Consider the following 25,355-nt stretch of genomic DNA (forward strand, 5'->3'; position numbering starts at 1 on the left):
TGCAGACAATACAGAACAAAGTCCTCTGATGGGTCCTAGACGCTCCCCTATGGACCAAAACTACAACCCTCCATGAAGCCGTGGAGATGGACACTGTCCAAAAACCAATAAAAAAACTTAGCCACAACTGTCTATAAAAAGCCGGATATATACAGAGACAACAGACACCTGCAAAACATCAGAACAATCCAACCAAGGCGTGACACAAACAAAGAGTTCCATGAAGCATCATAGAGCCAGCAATCTAGATTCGTGCCTGCCAGCACCAAAAGAAACCTCACTCCCTTAGAAAATCACCATCTAGGATAGGCTAATTACTACCCCATACTAGATCAATAGGATGTAAACAAAATCATGGTGATAAACCAATTAGAATAGGCTTACTAAAAACCATTTTAGATCAGTAAGATGTAGGATAAATTCATGGTGTACAATCAAGTAAAATAGGCTATCCACAAACACAAGCTAGAAGTCTAAGTAAGTAATCTTAGATATAAATAAGTAATCTTAGATATAAGTCAAACCAAGACAACATAGGAATACTGACCTAGTGACAAAACTGCTAGAAAATGCATGAAGGAAAAAACCAAAGCCTCAACCCAATAAGGCACAGAACCCCACTTATGGAGGCGGATTAGCGAACTTTTAAGTTAGATAATTCATGATCCTGTCCCCAAAAGTTTAAACAAACGGTGCCACCACAGCACTAAAGTCACACCGCAGGTGGAATGGAATGTTCAGGGTCCACGTAACATACTGTATGCATCATGACCATGTGTTTGGTTTCCTTTTGTTTGTTTGTTGTGAAAAATTAATCAAGAGGTTCGTATTGTTTTGCTTGGGGGTTTGTTCCTCGTTATACTAGTTAGGTTAATGGCATTATACTGTCATAGTATTTGGTAGTATTTTATTATACACCAGCACTTTCAGAAGGAGGGAGGGAAGGCGATGAGAAATTATTTCCTCTCAAGTGGTATGACAGCATGGGCAGCCACGAAGAATATGGTAATCTTGCTGTTCCTATATCTCATCCAGAGCAGAGTAGGGGGTGTTTTAAAGAAACAGTCTCTCAAATCAGGAATGGTGTTCTCCATGAAACCTGATGTCTGTTAACAAATCATCAGTGGATGCTGGAATTAACTTTGAATGTGTGGAAGATGATAAATGAGGCATTCAGGTTAGAAGACAAATTTGTGGATTACAGAAGGAAGCAGAAAAAGAGGGAATTCTGGCAGAAGTCCAGGAAGAGTACTGCAGGTTGCAACTCTCATATGATAAACTGAGTAGCAGTTGAAACAGGTAATCGACTTGGAGCCGAGAACACTGATCCAGAGAAATAGTGGATGAATAAAGGCAGGTGGAAAACTGTTGAAGATAGTGTTTGGAACAGCAGATGGCAAGGATATATGGAATTTAAAAAGTGCACTAGGCCAGGTACAAGCACCAGCTGATGCTACAAAGACTAAGTATGGCATACCATCCTACTAATGAACAAAGAGTGGCTGTTCTGAAACATACAAGGTTGCCAGGGGAATTGGCTATAGAATTGGTGAAATATATACAAAACACGAAACAAACTGGAAATGATGATCTAAAAAGGGTACATTATCAACTTGATACAATAGCTGGGCATATAGTTGTTACACATTTTGACAGACTGTGTTGATGATGCAGTACTGGAAACAGCAGCGTTACAGGAATCCATCTTCCATAGTATTTGTGGCAACTAAGTGCTACACTATTGCCAAACAGTAGTTCTTAGCAGGAGTATGGGAAGCACAGAAGAATTTTACAACTAAGTACAGATTATAGTGGAACCAACTGAGGGAAATTTTGTGTTATTTTCCCACATGGAGGTAGTTGAAGTGAGGACAGGTGGAGTGAGACTATATGTGTCACAACATTTTCCTGTAGTAGGCTCGAATGCCCTCTCTCAATGTTTTATTGTATACATTCGCCCAGTAAAATGGGGCACTTTAAGGAAATGGCTGCAAGTATAAAACCTGTACACTGATGTCAAGGCAGAGTTGTGGGGTTGTCAACAGGAGAGTGTCATGGTGTTTCCAACCTGAGTAGTGCAGACTGACACTCAGGAATGTGAGGTACAATTGTTCTTGGAGAAAACTGAAGCTACAGAGTGTTAGAGAGAAGCATTAACCCCTTATTTGCATTTTCAGAGAATGGGCATGCACTAAACATTTTTGTTACACACACAAGATATATATTTCTTAACTGTTACGAAAATGGAAAGCCACAGGATATGACAGCGGAATCGTAATGAATTGAACAGTTTGCGGCATAGCCAAGATAACATTTTGCCTACCAGCCATAATTATGGGTACGACAATGACAGAGTTAACACATTCCTTTTGTTTTGGCCAGAAAAGCCGTTAGAGATACTGTCAGTCCAAAACTTAACATTTCTAAATGATACCCCGTACCTGAATATCCTTCACTCATTAGATCAACTAATAGCACCACAGAAGTGGTGAATCTCCACTGAACAAATGTTGCAACACAACCAATGGTACCATGAGAAACAGCGTAATCAGGTTGTGTACAAAATCACTTTCTAGTACTATAATAATTCTAATCGCAAACTGTGTAATTTACGTTTGCTACAAGGGTAGAATGGTACCACACCTAGAAGTAAGTGTGTATTGGTTACCTATTGCCTGGTTTACAATATAACAGGAAGTGCTACAGAGTAATTAAAGCTAAATCATAGGTCTAAGCAGACTAAAGATCTGATTACACATAGTTTGATAATTGAAGGGGATTAAGACTTATGAAATTAGCTTCAATTTTTAAAACATATATCCCATGCAGGACGAATTAAAACAACATACGTACTGGTTAGTAAAGTGCAAAATTCAGGATGTATTTTATGAAGGACAGAGAATGTTACACAGCAGAATAAAATTACCTGTAAGAATAAAAATTTTTTACATCCATTTGGGGCGACACTAAATGGAACACATCCACTAAGTACATAGCGGTGGCTAACCAATGTCAACACTGGAAAGGCCAAAGTAAGTAAGACAGGGAGCTTATTGCCTTATAGCACGTAAGAGAAGACTCTGGGAAACACCAGATTCATAACTTACACAACAGTGTCCAGCAGGCCCAATCTAACGATGTTACAAGTAGTAACTCCACATAAGGATGGCACAACAACGCCTTTCAAATTGCAAACTTTGATTAGGGGAACGATCTGAAGTCGTGAAATTAAACATTAGGTCAGCCAAGAGTGCTGACAGGAGAGAAGACAGTTACACATTCGTCACCCATATTGGGGGCGTGAGGAGTAATGTCGTTGACTACTATAAAACCCTCGCTTTATTTACATTCACTGTGAAAGTTATCTCACTCTATCTCCATCACAGATACTGATGGAATGTCCGATCTGCTAGTTGTAGGTTGCCCTGCTGAATACAACGAAATACCTACAGCTACCGCCACCTTGGAGTTCACTGCAACAAGTCTGCAGCAGTGTGGCTGTGGAGGGAACTTCGACTCTATGAGCTGCATCGTTCCAGTCACAATGGTGACTGCTGAAGATGAGAGCCAGACCAATCTTCCACGAATGAAGAACCGATCTTCCCATTTGCAACTTGTTTGACTTGGAAGCAGTGTGCCTGTGCCACCGCTCCTGGGCAGTAGAAGTACCACATTACCAACTATATGCTGGGACCATCTCTCAGCCTGTCCTTCACATCGCTGTTGGGTCTTCCACCTATGCACCATCTTGGCAACAGATAACATGGGCATGCAGATTTCTGAAGTTGAGCCTAAGGGCACCTCCAGTCATCAGGGCACCAAGGTTCCTACAGACCTCCACAGCCACACTAGGCTTTAGCAATGCGACAGCTACCAGACCCTTTTAGGGCCACAATACTGACTTCTGAAATTGCCAGGGCCTGTGCCTGCAAATTCCTTGCCAGGCATTGATGTCCTACGCTGTACATTTGTGAATGTAAAACTCTTTCTAATAAATGATTGGTAATTGAATGATGTATCATTAGCATCCTTATGCTTCAAAGGACTACACCACTGCACCTCCACTTGTCTGTCCTACACTGATGTTGGTCACATCTGGCAGGTTCCTACAAATTTAGTGTCAACAATTAGCCCTCTGATTACCTGGTGTCGACAGTACTAACAGCCAATTAACTACTCAAAAGTCAGTGAAAGGCCACCACCTTTTTAATAGATCAATTGTTAGTGATAATTATTCCACAGCTTTTGTAACTACACAGGGCACAAGGGCAAAATAGTCATCATGTGTCCCATTTGGCACATATAGCTGCAATGACAGTTCATTCCATTCCGCCTTAATTAATGCTACTGAAGATTGCCACAAAAATTTATACAAATCACGCCCTGAGTGCTAAAGCACTGTCTGCACTGCAATGTAACGAACTATGTTTGCAACAAGAAGGGACACCTGGCATCCATGGGGCTACGTTGGTCAGTGATTTTAGTACACCACAATGTGTCACTGCACAAAATCGCCCCACTGTCCTAACTGCTGAAATTCATGGCAAGCTAACGATCGTCTTATAAAGTGGAGTTTACGAGTGCAGCAGTGTAACTCACGAATTTCAACACATATGAGAGTCTGCACTCACTGCTACACCTATCCCCTCAAGGGGATACCATTCTAAGGACAAATTAATTTAACAACTAAGTACACTTAACTGTAGCATCACCAGCATCTGCTAACATTTTTGGCCTGAGTGGATGTCTGCCACCTGATTTGCAGAATCATGAACTTAATTCTCTCCGCATATTCTGTTCAATGATCTTGAGCAGTTGTTTGAACCTCCACAGAGATTTTTAACTCTTATGTCATTGGAAACTTCATTTCAGCCATATTTTATATCTGATTCTATTTCCTGAAGAATTTCTGGCTAAATTAGTTGGGGGCAATTATTTCTCAAAAATAGATTTAGCAAATGTATATATGTAATTTCTACTAGGTGCTTAAATGCAAAGTGTTTTTCTGCTCAACATGCCATTCGGAATGATCAAGTGCAATAGTTACTGTTTAGAGATGCAAGCAGTCCTGTCATTTTTCAAGTGTTTAGAACATCAGCACAACTCATCTAAACACAATGTCCTAATTATTTGTATGATGCCATCATGACATGGAATGCAAGGGATCAACACTTGAAGAATCTAGAAGTACTTTTTCAATTATGCCAAATGGTACCCACTGTTGGCTTGATAAATATAATTTCTTCTGGACAAATATAAAATATGTGCGATATATGTTAAACAAAATGAAGCTCATGCCAACAGCATCCATAGGCATACTAACAGCTCCTGAGAGTGTGAACATACTGACTTCCTTCCTGGGTTTAACCCCAAGATGGCGGAAACTGCCTACTCACTCAACCATTTACGGCAGAAGAAGTCAAATTTATGTGGTCTGTGACCAGTTACTAAACTTTTATGCAATTGAAATGGTATCTTGGAACCACATTACGCATTCCCAAATTGTATAGGAGGCACTGGTCATTGTTTGTAGGTTCAAGAAATTTCAGGTTTAATTTTATGGCACAAAATTACAATTCATGATGGACAATAAGCTTTCCCTGTTTGGGTAACTGGAGACCAAGTCTTAGTGTAACAGCCAAAAACTGGTTTGCAAAGGAAAATAACAGGATGTTCTTCGCCTAACTGGCCTTACTCAAATGACCAAGTAATTTCCCTTTCTATCAGTTATCAAAAATCAGATCTAATACTAAATAGAAATTACCTGTTACGTTCAGAGAAAGGCGACTGCGTTGAATGCCAGTATGCTGGCTGTTTCCTGTAAATGATGTTGTAAGATCAGAAAATGCATTAATCATTGAATAAATAACAGATTGGAAACATTTATTCGAAAAGAATGAAACAAATGAACATCAACAACCATGTGCAATTTCGTATTTTATCTCTGAACAATGGAAAAGATATACAGTTCCTAAAAGATTTCTAGTAAAGATAAAGAAAAATACAGTATTAGCATTATCTTCAAGACAAAACAATTAATATCTCATTGACATTGCTAACATACAGTCTTCTCTTTCACAAAAATTCAACATTGTGTGAACTAAAATAAGGATACTTTTCTTGTTGTCATCAAACAACATGTCAAATATGATCCAGTTGTGATTAATCACAGAATTAGTTTCCATCTCCTTAAAATGCGAAAATAAAGAAGGACCACCTGCATTTCATTCTTGAAATCTATATTTTCTGATAACGCATCAATATATACTTATTTATTACATATATCTTATGTTTTTTGGCTAGTAAAAAGTGTTTAAACCTGCATACTGGTACTTTTACAGTGATCCCATGAATCACTTATTTGAGATACCATTCTTATGACCATAATTGTATTGCAATAGATTAAAAAATACATTAAATCGTTGAAAGTACATTAAAGCCTAATTCCTTGCTTCAAACATCCTGCTAGCGAAGCATGTGGAAGTGTGACTACTTTATATATTAAGCTCTTTGAATATTTCCAAAAGCAAATTATAAAGCTTTGTGCCTTCACACCTCCACCACCTTAAATCAAACCAGTTACCAACGATATAAAATTCCAGAAAAAATATAAGAACGTTAATTTAATTGAACAAACCTAAAAGGTCATTTAAAAAATTCATAATGGAATTTTATAACTTCTTTATTTTTGTTAATAAGATGATATATAAACAGAGGTATTGTTTGCATCTTTTTCTATGGTGTTTCTAGATTATATTGATGCTAATTTTTTTTCTTATTTTGTGTCTTTATCTCTATGTACTACCATTTATTTGTTTTATTTTTCATTTTAACTGGACTTGTCTGTTATAATTCTAAATAGGTCACTGTAACATTCACTAAAGAAGAGTGTCTTGAACAATTCCAACACTTCCACATGCACAATCATTTCAGTATTATGGTTATTAGCAATTACCACACAAAATGCATATTCTAATGAAAACTCTTCCCATTAATGTTTTATGAGAAGAATTTCTTTTCCTATTAATTATCTACAACTCATATAGTTGCAGTAATCTGCTAAAAGATTCTACTTCAATTTTCAAGTAAGATCCTGTCTCATAACCAATAACTCATTTTCGTTAGACCACAAGAACTTGTTTATCATCAACAATGCATTGTGATTTTAACAACAACACATAGTTTGTTTCACTTTTTATACAACTATTCGATGAAGTGGGTGGATCATCATGCATTAAATGATAGCTGCACTTATGCACCGATGGAGAAGACAAAAAACATGTATTTGACTAAAGGAATCTACACATTAGTAACAAGCGTACTGATCACTTTATGGCTGCCAAATAAACATCGTCAATTAAAACTCGGATTATTCAAATGTGTGCTAATTTAACAGTAATTTTATTTCTAGTATGTGCAGCTAGGATGTTTTTGAATTTGGAGCATGTAATCTTACCCTCCCACATATCACTATTATATTTTTCTTAGAGCCTTCATTAGTTTCAAAAGCTTCGATAGGTGTAAGATATACAAAAGAAAAACCTTTTATTGATCTTCATTTTTTTTGGTTGTTGTTGTTGGCTGCAGTTCCTGTGTCTATGGGTACATTCTTACAGCTGCAATTTTAACTTACAGCGTTCCAGGTAATGAAATAAATGATGAAGTACTATCTGTTGCTATGATTTTCTTTTATTTTATCCCATTCTTCCACATCGCACTGACTTCACAATCTCCAATTACATACAACCATCAATTACACTGTTGTAGACAAAATCAAAGAACACGTGCACTTCCATCAGAGGCATGCCCACTACTGCTACATTCTGCATTACTCTCACTATTCCAAAGAGTTTAAAAAGCAAAAGATTTTACAAAATTTCTTGCAAAAGAAGAATCATCACCAAGATATTACATTACTTTGTAATTGAATCAAGAAATAAACTTAATAATTAGCATTAGATTGTGCAATTAATAATAGGTATTTTAAATATGCTGATATTTCATAATTTAAAACATTTCTAATAGAAGAGTAATTTTAACTGTATGTAAAAAGTACTAACAAATTAATTTCCTTTTACATATTTTAGCCTGAAACATAACACATCGTATACAAAATTATATGAAGTTCATTCAGTTAAACAGCTGATATAATGTTCACCTATACAAGAATCGATAGTATACCTGTTACTCGTTATTTCTATAAAAAAAGTGATATTAGAAAAAGGTGTCCCATTACAAGCATCAGTTGCATAATAATTACCCTTTTGTTGACAACGTAGAGAAAACTTTTTGTCTCCAGAAAGACAAAAAAACAAAATTTGATCAAAATGTGTATATTTCTAAAACAAACTGATTTAAGTCATTTATTTTCAAACTATAAAAGATACATCTCTCATAGTAAAAGTGTTCCAAACGTTATTCAGTAGAAAATTTAGTTCCTACACCTGCCAAAAAATTTAATTTACTGTATTGTGGAGCATTTTGCAATACTATAACTACTACATATTACAGAAACAAAGAATTTCACAAGCAAAACAACATTTTCGAAAATGTGCTCAAGCAGTGATATATTTTCGCTTTTTAATCTCATCATTTACGATAACTGTGCAGAAGAAGCCTTTTCCAGGTATCAGGCTAACCACAGTTACATAATCTAAAGATCGAACTTAGAATAGGTGGCATTTGACACATGCCTTAATATTATTTGCCATATTTTCATTTCATGCTCAGATTTGATTATTCCTCAAATCAAGCAAGGAAGTTTCTTTCCATCATCATTTTCCTCAGTACAGTCAATGTTTTATACATATATGTTGGACTGTAGTATCCCATTACCATAATATCCATAGAAGTAATTTTCTACCTGGTTAGCGAATCCTTGTATCACTGAGTAAAATGGTACTGTAGTTAGCACACTGGACTCACATTCAGCAGGATGACAGTTTAAACCTGTGTCCAGCCCTTCTGACTCAGGTTTTCCATGATTTCCCTAAATGGCTTTAGGTAAATGCTGGGATGATTCCTTTGAAGGGGCATAGCTGACTTCCTTCCCCTTCCTTCACTAACCTGATTCGACGGATGACCTCACTGTTTGGTCCCCTCCCCCAAATCAAACAAACCAATCCTTTATCAATATATTCGTTATTTTGTCTTGTGAAGTGCTGTAAGTGTCTGCAAAATTAAATTACTGATATCACTGTCAGTATATGGACTTATTGTATTTATTGCTGACACATGAGATTTTCCTATTGCTAAATAATGTTCACATTGGTACTCACATATTGAATGGGTAGTTTGAAATTATGTTCACTAACTGTTTCACAATCTTTGGAGGAAATGTATTCTGTTTCATGTATGGCAGCCTAAAGGCCAATTCACATTGGTTGTCATGTCATGACACATCATGTCACTGTCACATTAGGATCTATTCACACTATCTGTCACATCACATTGTGCCACATCAGTTCACTTTGCCCTGTACTGAATGGTGAAAGTGAAGCTGTCGTTTACTATCAATAATGCAGAAAATCGGAGTGTAATATTGGAATCGAATGACTAACAAATATAAAGTTTGTTAATGGCCAAAGCAAATTTCATAACATATGTTCTTGATCAGTTTTTTGTGGTAAAGCGCCAAAAATGAAATAACATAGCAAAAGACAGACATTTATTTTTTGGCAAAGATATGTAATTGCAGATATACCAAACAATATTTGTAAGAGGATAAATAAAGGCCATTTACCTTATCCAATGTGTTTTTTTGCTTATGTAAGTAATAACATCGAAAGAAACTGTATTCTTCTTCTTCATTATAGCTGACTTTTTCACTTAAAATGTTATTTAATAATAACTGCTTTATCAACTAATGTTCTTATTTATACACAATGGGGGCATCAGTTCTGAGCTGTTATTGTAAAACCAGAGTGATTTTGCACTTTCCGTTATCAGACTGTGTCTGTGAAAGAATAATTAATGGAAAAAATATACAACTTGTTTTGGAACATACGCAGTTTACCACTAAAAAGTATAATAGCAAAATAAAGTGAATATATGCAGTGAAATAAGTAAATTTCCGACGTTAGCAAACGGTGAAACCATCAAATCTTTCTTCCCATTAAACCTTGATGTGTCATGATGTTGACAGTTGTGTGAATATAGGCATTTGAAATGCATTATGAAATGTTTCGATGTGATGTGACATGAAGTGACAGCAAGTGTGAACTGGTCTTAATAGACTAATGTGCTACATTTTATTTGTCCTAAAAGTACATTGAGAGAAAAAAATGGCAGTTGTCTCTCACTTCATTGGAAATTTTCAGAAAAATTTTACAGGGAAATTTTCATATTTAGAAGCATTCTGGCATTCCTTAGAACACACATAATTTAGCCCTGAAAACGGAATTTTTAAGGGAATATTTGAAATTATAATTATGTTTAAAGTGTAATTTTCAGAAACTATGAGACCATTGTAAATGATGATGTTCATTTTACATTTCATCACTGAGATGTAGAGAAGCACATGGTTTAACATAGTTTTTTTTGGCGCCCATTAACAAATTTATCCATTTGGACAACAGAGATAGACTCTGGAAAAGATTAATTACAATATTTTTCAAATCTAAATTTTGTTGTAAGACATTGTTACTGAAACTCCTAACCTAGATACTAAATAATGAAATATACATATGATACTCAGAAGTTAATAATCACTGAATGGTGTTGAAAATCTGTTAACTTAATATTTGTGAACTAAATAAGCTAAAGCCTGTTATAAATTTATTAGGAGTCAGCTATTGTAAACGAAATACACAAATTTGTAGATGAACTAAGTTTACAAAATAGTTAATTATTTAGGAAAAACGTATTTTTTCTTGTATATCATATGATACCAAGTATTTATTTGCTGCTCATTAAGCTAATTTTTGTATGATGCTGGTATAAGTATTCAGGTTGACAATTAGCAACAAAAATTAACATGAGTGGTGCTTAAGATAAAATTTATTATATGCAATGATTTTTTTTTGTCTTTATATTTATATCACCAAGCTAACAATTCCCATTATATAAATGAGCTCTTCAAACATAACAATTCTAGAAATGATAGTCACACACTTATACCCATTTATCAGGCTTTCTTCTTACAGAGGCACGTTGTTGCCATTTGTCGACATTAAAATTTTCCAACAAAATTTTTCTCTGGCCATGCAATAAAATGGCTTGGATTCTACAATTAATATTGAGTTGTCTTTATGCAGTAATAGTTAATCTACTACTATGTATTACTGTCATAATCATTTATGTTTTTACTAGCAGTATGCTCGGTATGCGGTATTGGAAGACATTAATTATTTGGTCACACACAATGTACATGTCTTATTATTATTTTGCCACACATTAAAGTTTCAGATACATCATGTATGCCTAAACAACTTTCAGCAGCACACAACACATAACTTGTTCACTATTTCTTCTGTGAAAATGTTTGTGACCATACTATGGAACTTTGAAACTAGTTATTCTGGTGTATTAAAGTCCATATTCCGTCTTCCTAACTTTAATATACATAGTCCTGTAAAATATTATGACTTTGCCTGACGTTTCACAACCTCTACTCTATGAAAATACCATACTTTATCGTTACTGGTGGACACATTTTGCCACTTACAAGAATTAATGCATTGTACCTTTCCTTTCAAGAATACAGGAGGCTGTTGATGTCAGTACAACACAAAAATTTAACATATAGGATGTGAGTTGCAGAACACTACTAACAAGGTTTCTTAAGGCATAGTAGAGAGGTGGCAGTCGATTTCTTGATATCCCAAATAATCGTATACTGTTTGATGGAAAGTGCTACATCACCTGACTCCGTTTTACTACGACAGCGAAAAGTTTAAGTATCCCAATTCCCTTCACTACTGCAATGAATTCTAGGGAGATGTTGCTAAAATGCTTTGAAGTGAATCCTGAAAATCTTCATTGGTATTCGCTAGGACACTTGTCTTTGTCTGTCAGTGTCGTAAATACCTGAAAAAATCGTTAAATTATGTTTCGAATGCTAAATTTCTTTTCCGGTTATTCATCAATTTGTTATGCCCAGCCCTCATTTGCATTTATCTCTTGGAAGCTCACAGAAGACGATAGTTAAAAAGGAGAATTTGATGTAGCGAACGATATCATTTTCTTTGTCTGCCTTGGTGCATTATATTTTTCGATGATTTTGGCACTTATATTGTGTAATCTTTGCGCAGTCCTGATGTACCATCATTGAAGTTGCCGGTGAGACGTCATCTATGATTTGCTTTGTATCCAATGATTACAATTATATATAATATGGCGGGTTACATGTTTTGAAAAGATGTTGTGATAGTTGATAACAAAGGTGTTTCAGCACGATAATAGGTTGAAACGCAACAAGGTAATTACTGTTTAATATTGTCCCTATAAATCTCTAAATAAATGTGTGGCAGCTTTGCAGTGTATTATTTCTTACAGGAGAGAATACAAGTGATAGAAGTCAACGTTGATGCGTTGTTCCTTGATTTATTTGTTCTGTACATTATGTTTATCAGTAGTCAAGAAAAGATGAAAATCGTTGTGTGATAGTAATAACAGTGCATTCTCATATTTACGTCTGACTCTTCAAGATAAGACACTATACGCAGTTTCGTGTGCACTAAGCCTTCCGACGCTTGGCTGTTGTGCTTCATTGAAACTGAAATGTGAGATTTAGTGTGTTGGACATGTGAGCTTTCTCTTTTATTTGAAAGTTGAAATTTGTCGCTCATTTTATGGCATTTTACATGTATCCTCGTTCGCGAGTGATTGCAGACATGCGTCTGGATGCTCTTCCAATAATTGTCGTCCTTCTGTATCACCGTTGACGTTTCCCTCTTTTGTATTTGGTGCCTCACAGCCATTACCTGGTTCATGAACGTACTTTCTTTCGACGTTTTCTGTGATACGGATGTTGCACTCCTCTGTTTTTATCTCACTTTTGATTTGGCTACCTACGTCTGTTGGTGTATATGTAATGCCACACATATGATTAGACTCTGCACGTTTTTCGTTATATGATTTTTGTGCTGTACTGTCACATTGACGCTGAAGTGTCATACCTGCTTCCATGTGTTTATGTTCTTCTTGCTGCTTCATGAGGTACTTCTTGAATTCATCTCGAAAGTAACTGTCCATTGTCTTAAACACACTTGTGCTATACCATAATAAAATTCCTATGAGGAACACTCCTCGAAACATACCTGCGAGAGGAAGCATAACGATTACCAGTTTGCAAAACTTTGCAATCCCTGTGATTGATTGTCTGATATGTGACTGGTGTTTTAATTTTACAGAATTTGAAATTTTCTTATAGTTTTTGTGTAGTATCATGTAGTTCAGTCCTCAGAAAAATGACCTAATGATATCCAAAAACTGAGACATGTGTGGCCACGCCATTGTTAAAAAGACCACAAAAGAATTTGCTATAACAAAGAGTCTCATGTATTCCACGCCTTCCGAAGAACGCAGCCAACTTCCAAATCCTTGATTTTCATCACTATCAGAAAGGTCACCTGTGTCAATAGGCTGAGCTTTTTCTTCTGTAACTGCTTCTGTTGTATTGTTTGCCTGTTTACGTTTCTTCATTATTAGCTGTAAAAAATAGTAAAATAAAAATAAAAACAATTCTGATAAAGAATGTGGTTGTTGAGTGAATGTTACAGGTGAAATATTTCTTCTGCATAGTGTTTTATGATATACACTTAAGTTTTACAGCAAACCATAATACTACAACTTGATGTCTTTGTTACTTAATACCTTTATTAATTGCTAAACTGCACATTTAATTTATCTAATGTAGTCATATCTTTGCATATAAGGTGTCTTTGTTTTCACAGAAAATAATTTACAGCTGATTTGTGTTTCAGGTTTTGTATATATTCTCATTAGAAATTAAAATATTATATCCAAATAAGGAAGTCTGAAATCTGTTCTTAGGGAAAACACAGGTACATTACTGTTAATGTTGTGCAGTGTATTTTTTATATATGGTTATATAATTGTATTAATCTTCAAAGATGATTTAAAATGGTTGAAAAGCCTGTTTAAAAGGTCTGTGTAATTATATAAGCAGTTTGGCAGGAGTATTGCAGACAAAATTTTTAATTATCATTTCTGAAACACAAAGCAGGCAGGAATGAGTGTAAGAGCACTGAAACATAATAGAAGCAGTCTTGTTGTACTTGAGGTGGGACTGCCGGCCGTGGTGGCCGAGCGTTTCTAGGCGCTTCAGTCCGGAACCGCGCGACTGCTATGGTCGCAGGTTTGAATCCTGCCTCGGGCATGGATGTGTGTGATGTCCTTAAGTTAGTTAGGTTTAAGTAGTTCTAAGTTCTATGGGCCTGATGACCTCAGATGTTAAGTCTCATAGTGCTCAGAGCCATTTGAGGTGGGACTCTCACATTTATTTACTGTTTAAGCAAGTTTGGGCAAAATAATGCTTTTACGAATAACCTCAATATGATTAACCAGATTAATTCTTCTGTTTTTCCTAGAATGAAAATTAAGGAAGTAATGTTGCTGGATAAAGACTGCTAGAATCAAGTTGAAAAAGGTGTGTCATGCTGTGGGAGAGGACTTTCCTAGAATGAAGTTACTGTAGCATTAGTCCATAATAGGCAGGAGCTGATTTCATATTTGCACAATTGAATGTTTGCAGTTTACGAGACCTCATGTGCATAACTTCTCAGCACTGATGATCAGCTGTGAGGATGAGACGTGCATTGTTAGGACTGTAGAGTTTCCAATCAAAGAACAACAGAAGATGCTATGAAGCCTCAGAGTGTGGGTATGCGCTATGTTGTATCAGAGTAACTCAATAAATGTAAAGTTTTGCTACCTTCATTGTTTTGATGATTGAAGGTTAGACAGTAGCAGCATATTTTACTTTTATACTGGTAGTATCCCAGTCATTGTTGGAAAAAAAAATAAAGACATTTCAAAGGCAGCCTTGCAATAACTTGCTCTGAGCAATAGTAAAGGAAAATATAACATTGACCTAGATCCTTCAGCTTGAATGGTAATGAAACAGTTAAAATAATCTTGTGTTTTTATGGGGGAGAGGGCTGATCACAGTAAATCAATGTTGTGACATTCTCTAGGTCACACATTTCTGTAGAAGAGTTTGTATAGTAAGACATTCGGTCCCAGTCAAATACAACAGTGGCTTCTAAATTCAGATCCAATCGTGTTGGTCAGTTCTGTTAATTAAGGGAAACTCCCAATTGCACCCCCTCAGATTTGGTGGTAAGTTGGTCCATTGGACGGTCTCTCAAAAACGGAACACAGATAAAGCATGAAAACAGGAAGAAAGTGTACAGAACTGTGGAAAAAAAAGAAGAAAAATAGAAACAGTGAATGGTCCAAATTTAATATCTGCAACATTGTTATATGTAGTGTCTTGATTGTGTGATCATGGTGTCAGACCGTGAAGCAGCAGGTCTGGATTCAAATCTCTCTTGTACCCCATATATACAAAATCACAAACTGTCCATCTGGTCATTGACGTGTTTGTTCACTGTCTTCAAATCTCCGTCTGTGCCATGGCATAATATCGATTTGCAAGAGTGACATGTAGCAAAGGGACCTCCAGACGTATTTATCTCCTATTTGTTCTACATAGACAGGTACTACATGTTATGCTTCTTGCATTCTATTTTGGAAGCTTTGACTCTTGAATTCCTTCATTGTAACATAGTTCACACCTGTTCATTTGTTTTTGTCGTTTCTGTGAGAGATCTATTCGTAATCTTACCTGCTCTCTCTGTTCATCACAGAGTATGTCATGTGGCAAGAATACACTGTCGTTGCAAGCAAATGTGATGAATAGTGAGAGCAGGTGAAATGCCACATAGGCCTCTCACAGAAATGAAATCAACAAATAAATAGGTGTGAGCTATGTGACAACAAAGGAATTCAAGTGTCACAACTTCCCATGTTGCCGCAGACATTACACCACGGCACGCGCGCGTTCGTACACACACACACACACACACACACACACACACACACACACACACACACACTGTAGATAACAATGTTTCTCTGTGTTGGGCTGTTCACTGTTCCTATTTTTCTTCTTTTTTCTACAGTTCAGTACACCTTCTTCCTATTTTCATGCTTTATCTGTGTTCAGCTTTTGATGGGCTGTCCAGTGGGCTAACTTACCACTAACTGTGAGGGGGTGGGGGGTGCAGTGGGGAGTTCCCCTTTTCAGTTGGACATGTTACATGGCTGCGTGCAACTGATGTCTGTAGATGTGACATTGTTAGCTCCTAATCCTAAAAAAGAGCCAAGAGGGGACAAAGTTAGAACAGTATCAGTGATTGTTTGTAGTAGTTTTGCTCTCTTTCCTCCATTGTCTTTCTTTCCCTTCTTGAAAATTTTGAAAATGCTTGATTATGAATAGAGTTTCTCTTTTTCTGTATTTGATAGGGACATCTCTCTCTTTTAAGTCATTTTATCTTGCAGTTATTTATTTATTAATTTATTTATTTGTATTGGTGAAATATATTTAGACACCATAAAAATATATGAAGAGAGAGAATGAAAGAAACAATCATATAGAACCATAACACTTTTTATACCAGTGCACAGTTTTGAATATGACTTGCTGGTAAGTAACATGTGGCCCTGCAGGTGTAATTCTACCACAAATATGTGTTCTTATGCCAACAGTGGGTGCTGAGTATTAATTGTTCGCTCTAAGAAGACTCTTCGAATAGTGGCTGGCAGGAGCAGCTTATCAATTAAAATCAAACATTTGACCCCTGTCAAATGTAAACAAGGTTGTATTATTAATTATAAATATTGAAACATAGGAAAAAATTGCATGGAAACAATGTGGCTTTAGTGTACCAACACAGTATTGAAAGCTAAGGTTCATAATCATCAGAAACACATGAACATGTTTCAAAGTCATACACCATCTTCTAACTTTTTTTGAAATAGCTACTCTTGTCAGTTACTGTGCCAAGAGTCTTCTTAGACTGAACACTCAGTAAGTAGTGGTCTGCATTAGTAAATAAAGTTCATGATTAAAACTGTTTGCGGTGGCCGTGCGGTTTTAGGCGCTGCAGTCTGGAACCGCGGGACTGCTACGGTCGCAGGTTCGAATCCCGCCTCAGGCATGGATGTGTGTGATGTCCTTAGGTTAGTTAGGTTTAAGTAGTTCTAAGTTTTAGGGGACTGATGACCAAAGATGTTAAGTCCCATAGTGCTCAGAGCCATTTGAACCTTAGTACCAAAGATTATATAAAGCCTGAAAAATATTTAGCTGTTATAGCTGGACATTTTGGGCAATAGTGCCATACCATCATCCTCTCCCACCCCCACACAAATAAGATATGTCTACAAATTGTTCTGTCACTGTATATAATGCTCACGGATGTTGCTATTCAGGCTGTGATTTAATGTTTCAAATATCACCAGAACAGTTTCGGCACAAGCATACCAAGTGGGGAAAGTTGTTTTTTAATTTTTATCCAATGAGAGTGGTATGATCTCCACAGGGTGGATGCAGAATTGCTAAAAGATTAGTGCTGGTTGACAGTTTGTGAGTTTGAAAATGTATAATTGCTTTGGCAACTTTCAGTTGAATGTTGCTTCAATATATGAAAGTAAATTATTTGTGAAGATTAATGTTTATTTTATTAGCCAAAATCAGAATTTATCAAGGTGCACGCTCATGTGATCATCTGTGATCATGCCCATCCTAGTTTTTGATTCTTACAGAATCTGCTTTGCCCAATGGTTTCCTGAAACGAAGTAGAAATAATAACCATGATTGAACACACTGCCACTCTGTCTGGCATCACATTTGTCATCACAGCATTATTTCTGAACCTGTTTCCCATTAGTAATGATATTTCAACATTTATCTGTTCTGATTAAAAAATATTTATCAACTGGCAGATAGTCTAGAATAGTTGCACTGCTATTACTTATTTGTTTTGTGCAGCAATGTTTGAATGTTTGCCATGTGGTGTTATGTGAGCACAAGGAAATGTGTCAACTGTTGGTTGTTAGTACCCAATGAAAGAAGCATGGAGACAAATTGTGTCATAAGTACTTGCGTAAAATCTGATCAGATACATAACGATTCAACGAATTAGCTAAAAGACAAATTGTGGTCATAACCTTTAAAGTTTACAATATTTTTTGTTTCATAGAAATAATAAGTTTGTGTCACATGATTTACAGTTGAAATCACAGTGTAAAGTATATTAAACATCAGAATAACGGAGTTACTGACAGCTAGTTGTTTAGAGGACAGCTATAACAATGAATCAGTGCACGAGTTTGGTCACACCTTCCCTCCTGTTCACAGTTGTCAAATCGTTCTACTGTTTCAGCTGTGGATGACAGTTGTGGTCCTTAATATTATCGTTGTTATTTTTTTTGTTATATTTTTTGTTTCTCTGTGTGGTATGTTTCTTGTACAGAACATGTTAAATTAATTATTGAACTGTATGTTAATTGGGAACATATGAACGTACTCGGCATGGAACCGTACAGCAGAAGCTACTCGAGTCATATTGAGCTTGTGCGTAGTGGCGATCCAACATCCGTGTCCCCCCCCCCCCCCCCTTTCATGGTCAACTGTCATTTTGTTAGATTGAGTCTGGTATAATGTCAGGTGTGGTGTCAACATTTGAACTGTACAATAGAAGTAGCTGAACTGCTAACATCCACATATATTGGCATAACCAAGTCTGTCAAATTATCTCATTCCAACCTAAACTACAACTGAAGGTTGTGTTACAGATCAGTCTACCATCACCTCATTCTTCATTCTAAAAAAGGGCTGTAGTTGTTTATCAAATTTGTTTACAACTGTTTAAGGGAACCTCTTCTAACCTACTGTAAAACATGAATAATGTGCAAAGAATCTTCAATAATTTCAATCTTGACAATCAAAATGCATTGCCTCTGTTCTCATCTGTCATTACATACAAGATTGTGTTAAGTTTTTGGCTACGTTAAACTAATGCATGTGAAATTCACATACCATAGAGGTAATGTACCCTGTCTGACATTACTCCTATATAGGCTGTGTCTATTGTTAGTTCCCAGGCATCACTTGCAGCAGCTTAGTAATGCAGAAATAGTTTTCATTACATGAGTTAAAGAATAATAATCCAGTATAGTAAGGTGCAATTGAATTGGCACAAAGTAAATAAATTTAGCCAGAAAATTGTGCTTAATGCAACTCAGGCTTATTGATGTCTAGTTTATTTGACGGCCATATTTTTATAGAGCAACATATTGTAACAAACAGCAACATAAACATGGCAGTGAATGTAATCTGTGTGATTTACCTTCTAGAGTTTTGTTCCTAGATCTGAAGCAAAATTGTTCAAGGCTCGTGGAAATGTTCTGTGCAATTTGCAGCATACACCCTTAAACAAAGACATATGACAGTGATAAGCTGTCACACAAGATAGAGGCAAGATGAGCAGAACACAAAATGAATCGAACTGAAAAAAAATATTTTGTAAAATACACCCAGTAGTGTGAAATTATGTTCCACGTTATTTTCTGGGTAACTTACATGTTGACCAGTAAGCTTTAAAGAGTTTGTTTGTTTATTGTACCTGCTCTGTAATTTAAAATTAGCTGTAATTCACTACATGCTCGCGCTCTCTCTCTCTCTCTCTCTCTCTCTCTCTCTCTCTCTCTGTGTGTGTGTGTGTGTGTGTGTGTGTGTGTGTGTGTGTGTGTGTGTTCCATTGCTACATATGTTCTGGTTTCATTGCTCTTTCATTAACACTTTCTGATAATTATCTGTTCGATAGCAAATAAGCTGGCATCGCCACGACCACCACCATCACCACCACCACAAAACCGCTAAGAAACAAAAAGTACTCATTTCTGTAAGGTAATGTTTAATGTAAGGTGCATCCAGTTGGGCTGATAATATGGCATTTTGAAATATATTAGCTGATATCTAAGAACATTTGCATGACAGTTGAATTTTTGCTGTCAGCTATACTAAAAATAAAAGAAAACTGGGAGTGATATTTGCAGTAAGATCCTGAAATAATAAAAACTGCTAAAACATGTGGAGTGATTATCTTCACTGAATGTTTCCACGTTTAAAACTGTTGCTTTTCTTAAAATAAAATAACTTGTGATGTGAAATACAGTACATTATTCTGATACTTGACGAATTTTGCTTATGAAGAAATGAGAGAAACCTTGGACACCTGCAACTCCCCGCCCCATGCCCTCTAGTAACTTTTTCACTAAGCTGTTCATTTACTCTGCTGGTAAGTCTTTTAAAGTAGTTGGTTTGTATTTCTCAATAAACTAACAGCATGTGACAGTTTATCTGTTCCTAATATTTAGATTTTTGAGACTTGGGCAAATATCAACAAACATATAAGCTTGCTTGTTGATATGTCCAATAGTAATATTTGCCAACATAAACTGTAGGCTTTGTGCAAGGAGAAATTTACTGAACCTAAGTTTGTTTTTGGAGCTTCGTCTGAAACACAAATGATTTTTTTCTGTTACGGTCAGAGGGAATTGATTAAAAATGCATTTGGGAAAATTAATTTTTTCCTCAGGGTCCAGTTTACTGTAATGAAGAATGATATAGAAGTTAGGCATGCTGACTGTCTCTCTAACCACTTCGCATCCTCAGAAATGTGGGATTTCAACAGAACTTTGAAATAGCCATAAAAAAGGTCCTGTTTAATGAAGAAGAAAGTTGAAATTCTTCGTCTCTGACAGATATGCTGTTTCAAAGATCAGATAACCTATTATTAATGTTGTGGATACGATGTGTGAAACTGCCACTTTTCACAATAATGGCAAGAATCTCCTTGACTCCATAGAAAAATGTTGATGAGAACCTGAAATTTTTTCTAATAAACAACATGATATCAGTGTTTTTATATGAACATTTGGTAATACTGTACTTTACAAACTGTACCATGAGAAAGTGCCTGCGCAGTTCATTATGGTCAACAGCACTTGAGTGCATGCTTTTTTTTTCTCCTCAACTCTTAGTGTGAAGTACCTAGACCTGACTTGAGCAAATGCACATTTGAAAGAAGTTTAGTGTGCCAGTGTATAAAACCCACTTGTTTTTATTTTTTTTGCTTTTATGTTGTTATGCCTACACCTTGTGGCCCAGATCATTATCAAATGGACAAAGGAAAAAAAAAGAAAAAAACGGTTCCTTAGTTTGGGCTCAGACCATAAATTTTGAATGAGCAGCCACATACCATTATAAAACCCAATTGAATTTCAGTTTAGCATACTTCAGAAATGCCATTCCACACAAAAGAATCTGTGCACCCTATCATGTAACATAATGAATCAGTACATAAAAACTTTTTCTACTGTTCCACAGTCGAAGGATGGCCCTGTTAGCAGTGTTATAACTGACATCATGCTTTCACTTTTTGCCCCAATAGTGGCTGCTGAGTTGTATGAAATGGAAAACTAAATTGCATTCCTCTGAGTGGATAGTACTTCGTGTTGACTTTAACATCTTGAGTTTCAATGGAATACCTTTGCTGTAATTGAAAAGTTTCTCTGACAATTGCTTTTTCATCTGTCCCTGGATTTTGGGTTTAGAGACTCTAGTGAAATCTTGTACCAAATTCTCGACTACATTGGTGCTTCTTTCTAAATTACTCAGTTGTTATTCTAGACTCATTTTGAAAGAAAATACATCTGTGATGCAAACTCATTGAATGTGCACTTACCTATCCTTGAATGCAATTATTAATACCACATGGCATGTATTCCATTGTTGTTGTTGTCTTCAGTCCTGAGACTGGTTTGATGCAGCTCTCCATGCTACTCTATCCTGTGCAAGCTTCTTCATCTCCCAGTACCTACTGCAGCCTACATCCTTCTGAGTCTGCTTAGTGTATTCATCTCTTGGTCTCCCTCTACGATTTTTACCCTCCACGCTGCCCTCCAATGCTAAATTTGTGATCCCTTGATGCCTCAGAACATGTCCTACCAACCGATGCCTTCTTCTAGTCAAGTTGTGCCACAAATTCCTCTTCTCCCCAATTCTATTCAATACCTCCTCATTAGTTATGTGATCTACCCCTCTAATCTTCAGCATTCTTCTGTAGCCCCACATTTCGAAAGCTTCTATTCTCTTCTTGTCCAAACTATTTATCGTCCATGTTTCACTTCCATACATGGCTACACTCCATACAAATACTTTCAGAAACGACTTCCATATGGCGTCCGTAAATTTTTGGCAGTGTAGTGTATGAAGTATTAACTCATAAAATCCTTGGTTTGCTACATTCTTAAGTATTACCAGTCAGACAACAATCCTTACAAACTGGAATTAGTGAAAAAGGGAAAATTTTGTGAAAAACTGTGCTGTTTCTGTGTACAATCATTTCAAAAATAGCCCATTAACTCGTGTTGGAAATACTACAAGAAAGGCACCGTGCATTGTGGTAAGACTTATTTTATACTGTATTGAGCATGAATTTTATAAGACAAGTCATGTTGCTCTCTCCCACATACATCCAGCTTCATCTTCAAGGCATGAAATTTAGAGACATGTTGCATAATGTGAGTGTCTGTGGATGGCTGTTCTTTCCAAGCACATCTACAAATGATGGGGTTTTACGCTCACTTAAATGCAGCATCTGTTTGTTATTGCCGGATGGATGACTGCAAGTAGATGATAACCACTAACATTTTTGTCTCACTACCAACTGGAGAAAAGTGTTTAGATACATCCTTTGAACTGTCAAATTAGTCTTCCGCAATGAGATTAACTATGTGTGTGTGTGTACTTCATTAATGGTATAGTTTGAAAGTGCTCTAATTTTGTATGTGATAATATTATTATAAAAAACGAGGCAGTGATTTTTCTGTCAACTTTAGTGCTGTGCAATCCAGCAACAAAGGCATATAACACTTTGAAATTGCAACATTGCTGATGTGTGAGTTCTGCATTTCATTTATTTAATGTTGCTGATCATAATTTCATGGCCTTTTATATGTAATAAACAATGCTCATCATGTGTTTCCAAGTGCTGTGTATAAAGTCCAGTGGACATCGCATGGTGGGTGGAATAATTACATGAATGTTTCACTTCATGCCATTACCGTTCCAGCACACACAAAAAGCTGCTAAATGTAATTACAGAGAATAGAAAGACAATAACTAATAATTATCACCCTGTCTCAAAGTTTTTGAAGTGAGTTGGTCACATCATTTAAGTAGGTTTATGGAACATTGCTTAAATCAATTTTCTAGTCCGGTTCATAAGTTACAAAAAAGATAATGATTATATATATGCAGAAGAATAAATGTCTCAAAGTTTTTGAAGTGAGTTGGTCACATCATTTAAGTAGGTTTATGGAACATTGCTTAAATCGATTTTCTAGTCCGGTTCATAAGTTACAAAAAAGATAATGATTATATATGCAGAAGAATAAATGTCTCAAAGTTTTTGAAGTGAGTTGGTCACATCATTTAAGTAGGTTTATGGAACATTGCTTAAATCGATTTTCTAGTCCGGTTCATAAGTTACAAAAAAGATAATGATTATATATGCAGAAGAATAAATGAGAAAGAACACACAGCCCTTCATGCACCACATTTTTCTGTTTAGATATTTCCACTTTTTGTTCTTTCTGCTATGTATGCAACGTTCTACCTAAATTTTTGTATGTGTTTTTTTTTAAGAACTTGTCACTGTACAACAATGTACCCGATGCACATGCATGAAGTAATAAAGGGAATTTCAAGCTGAGTAGTCAGCAAGAAAAAATTTAATCAACACATCAGATTTAAACTAAATCAAAAATGAATGCGAAATTTGGAATTTCAACAATTTTGAATGAACTTGTTAATCCAAGTAAAAGTATTTAGAAGGGGAAAGTTTACTGTATAAATAATGATGCTGTTACTAAAAAGACAGTGTGTGCTGTGTGTCTGTCTATATCACAAAATGATCTCCATAAGTAAAATGACAGATTTTCTGGAAACTGAGCTGAATTTGAATATACTGTGAGAAGTTTTGTCACAGAAATCCAGAAGATTGAAATACTTCATGGTTATAAATGACATGCAGCTACTCACAGAGGTCCAGTATGAGCTGTAATTATCGTATGACAGTGAAACTGGGTAGATATGCTGATTCATTTATATGGAACAAATTTATGTTGAAACAAATTAGTTCCAATTTTGGTCACCAGGTGTAAATCTGACACTTTTTTTCATTGATGTTTCCAGTGCTTTCACTGAACAAATTATGTAAGTAGAAGTTGTTGATTTTATCATCATAATGCCTTTGTCACTTGTCTAAGATTTTTTGCCCATGTCCTGTTCCTAATCCGTGACTCATGGAAACATTTCAATACAACTTTCTTGCATTCACAACGCCAGATTTGCACCTGGTGGCCAAAACGGTAACTAATTTTTTTCCCAGCGTAAATGACTTCCACATTAAAGCGTTAGAATATCAACAAAATTTCACTGCCATACGACAATTACAGCCCATGCTGGACCTATTTGGGTACATGCATATTAATTGTCCTGTGGGTCATTCCACATCAAATCACCCAATAAAAAATAAATTTTACACCCACCTCCTTAGATTTTCATGAAATTTGGCTCAAATGGTTCTAATACCATCCTGACAACACCTGCAAAATTTTTTTGCTGTATCTCTTATAGTTTTTTTTAAATAAATTTTTTAAGTTTTTATGTTTGGTGTTTTCCGAACCTTCCGAAATGGTAAATTTAATTTGTATTCAAAACTTTAAAATTGCTTATCTTAAAAACTCTTCTAGATAACATCATGAATTTTTGCAGCAAGTTTATTTATTATACATATTTGAAGATAAAAATGATACTATTAAAATATATTAATATTTTCTATGAAAAAAATATATATATGTATTTTTTTCTTTTCTTTTTTTTTTAACGGATGTTTTGTTTTATAAGAATTGCAATATCTAGAGTCTCAGACCTGATAGAATGCTCAAATTTGTTTTAATTTACTCTTAAACATATAGGAAATTAATAAAACAAAAATAATGATGGCTTTTTAACATATTTATTAATTATAGTAGATAACATTAGAATTATGTACAAAGATAGTGTACTTATGACACATTTGTTTAACCCAACTGATTGCTTGAAACATTGAATTTTTTGAGTAATTTTGTCTTTTTAATAAACATTAATGCTGATTCAACTTGTTTTTCCACTTCATCCAAGAGCTTTCAGTTCTTTTGATACAGTCTTTATTGAAGTAATACATTCTTCCAGTGCCACTTGATTGAGATGCGTCTAC

The 25,355-nt window shown here is 35.7% G+C and overlaps 1 protein-coding gene across 8 annotated transcripts in view; it reads left to right on the top strand.

The window, feature by feature from the left end:
• The first annotated feature begins 12,240 nt into the window (after positions 1-12,240).
• LOC124709976 (ran-binding protein 3) overlaps positions 12,241-25,355 on the top strand; it is a 313,168-nt gene continuing 300,053 nt past the window's right edge. Inside the window, exons 1-4 of one of the 8 annotated variants that reach the window (XM_047240887.1) lie at positions 12,279-12,418; positions 14,553-14,611; positions 14,717-14,845; positions 19,854-19,936. The gene's annotated coding sequence lies outside the window, so the exon portion shown is untranslated. Of the gene's footprint in view, positions 12,419-14,552; positions 14,612-14,716; positions 14,846-19,853; positions 19,937-25,355 lie in introns of all 8 variants that reach the window. The other 7 variants (XM_047240886.1, XR_007005409.1, XM_047240889.1 and 4 more) reach the window with 7 other exon arrangements.

This window comes from Schistocerca piceifrons, chromosome 1 (assembly GCF_021461385.2).
Source record: "Schistocerca piceifrons isolate TAMUIC-IGC-003096 chromosome 1, iqSchPice1.1, whole genome shotgun sequence".
NCBI classification, from domain to species: Eukaryota; Metazoa; Arthropoda; class Insecta; order Orthoptera; family Acrididae; genus Schistocerca; species Schistocerca piceifrons.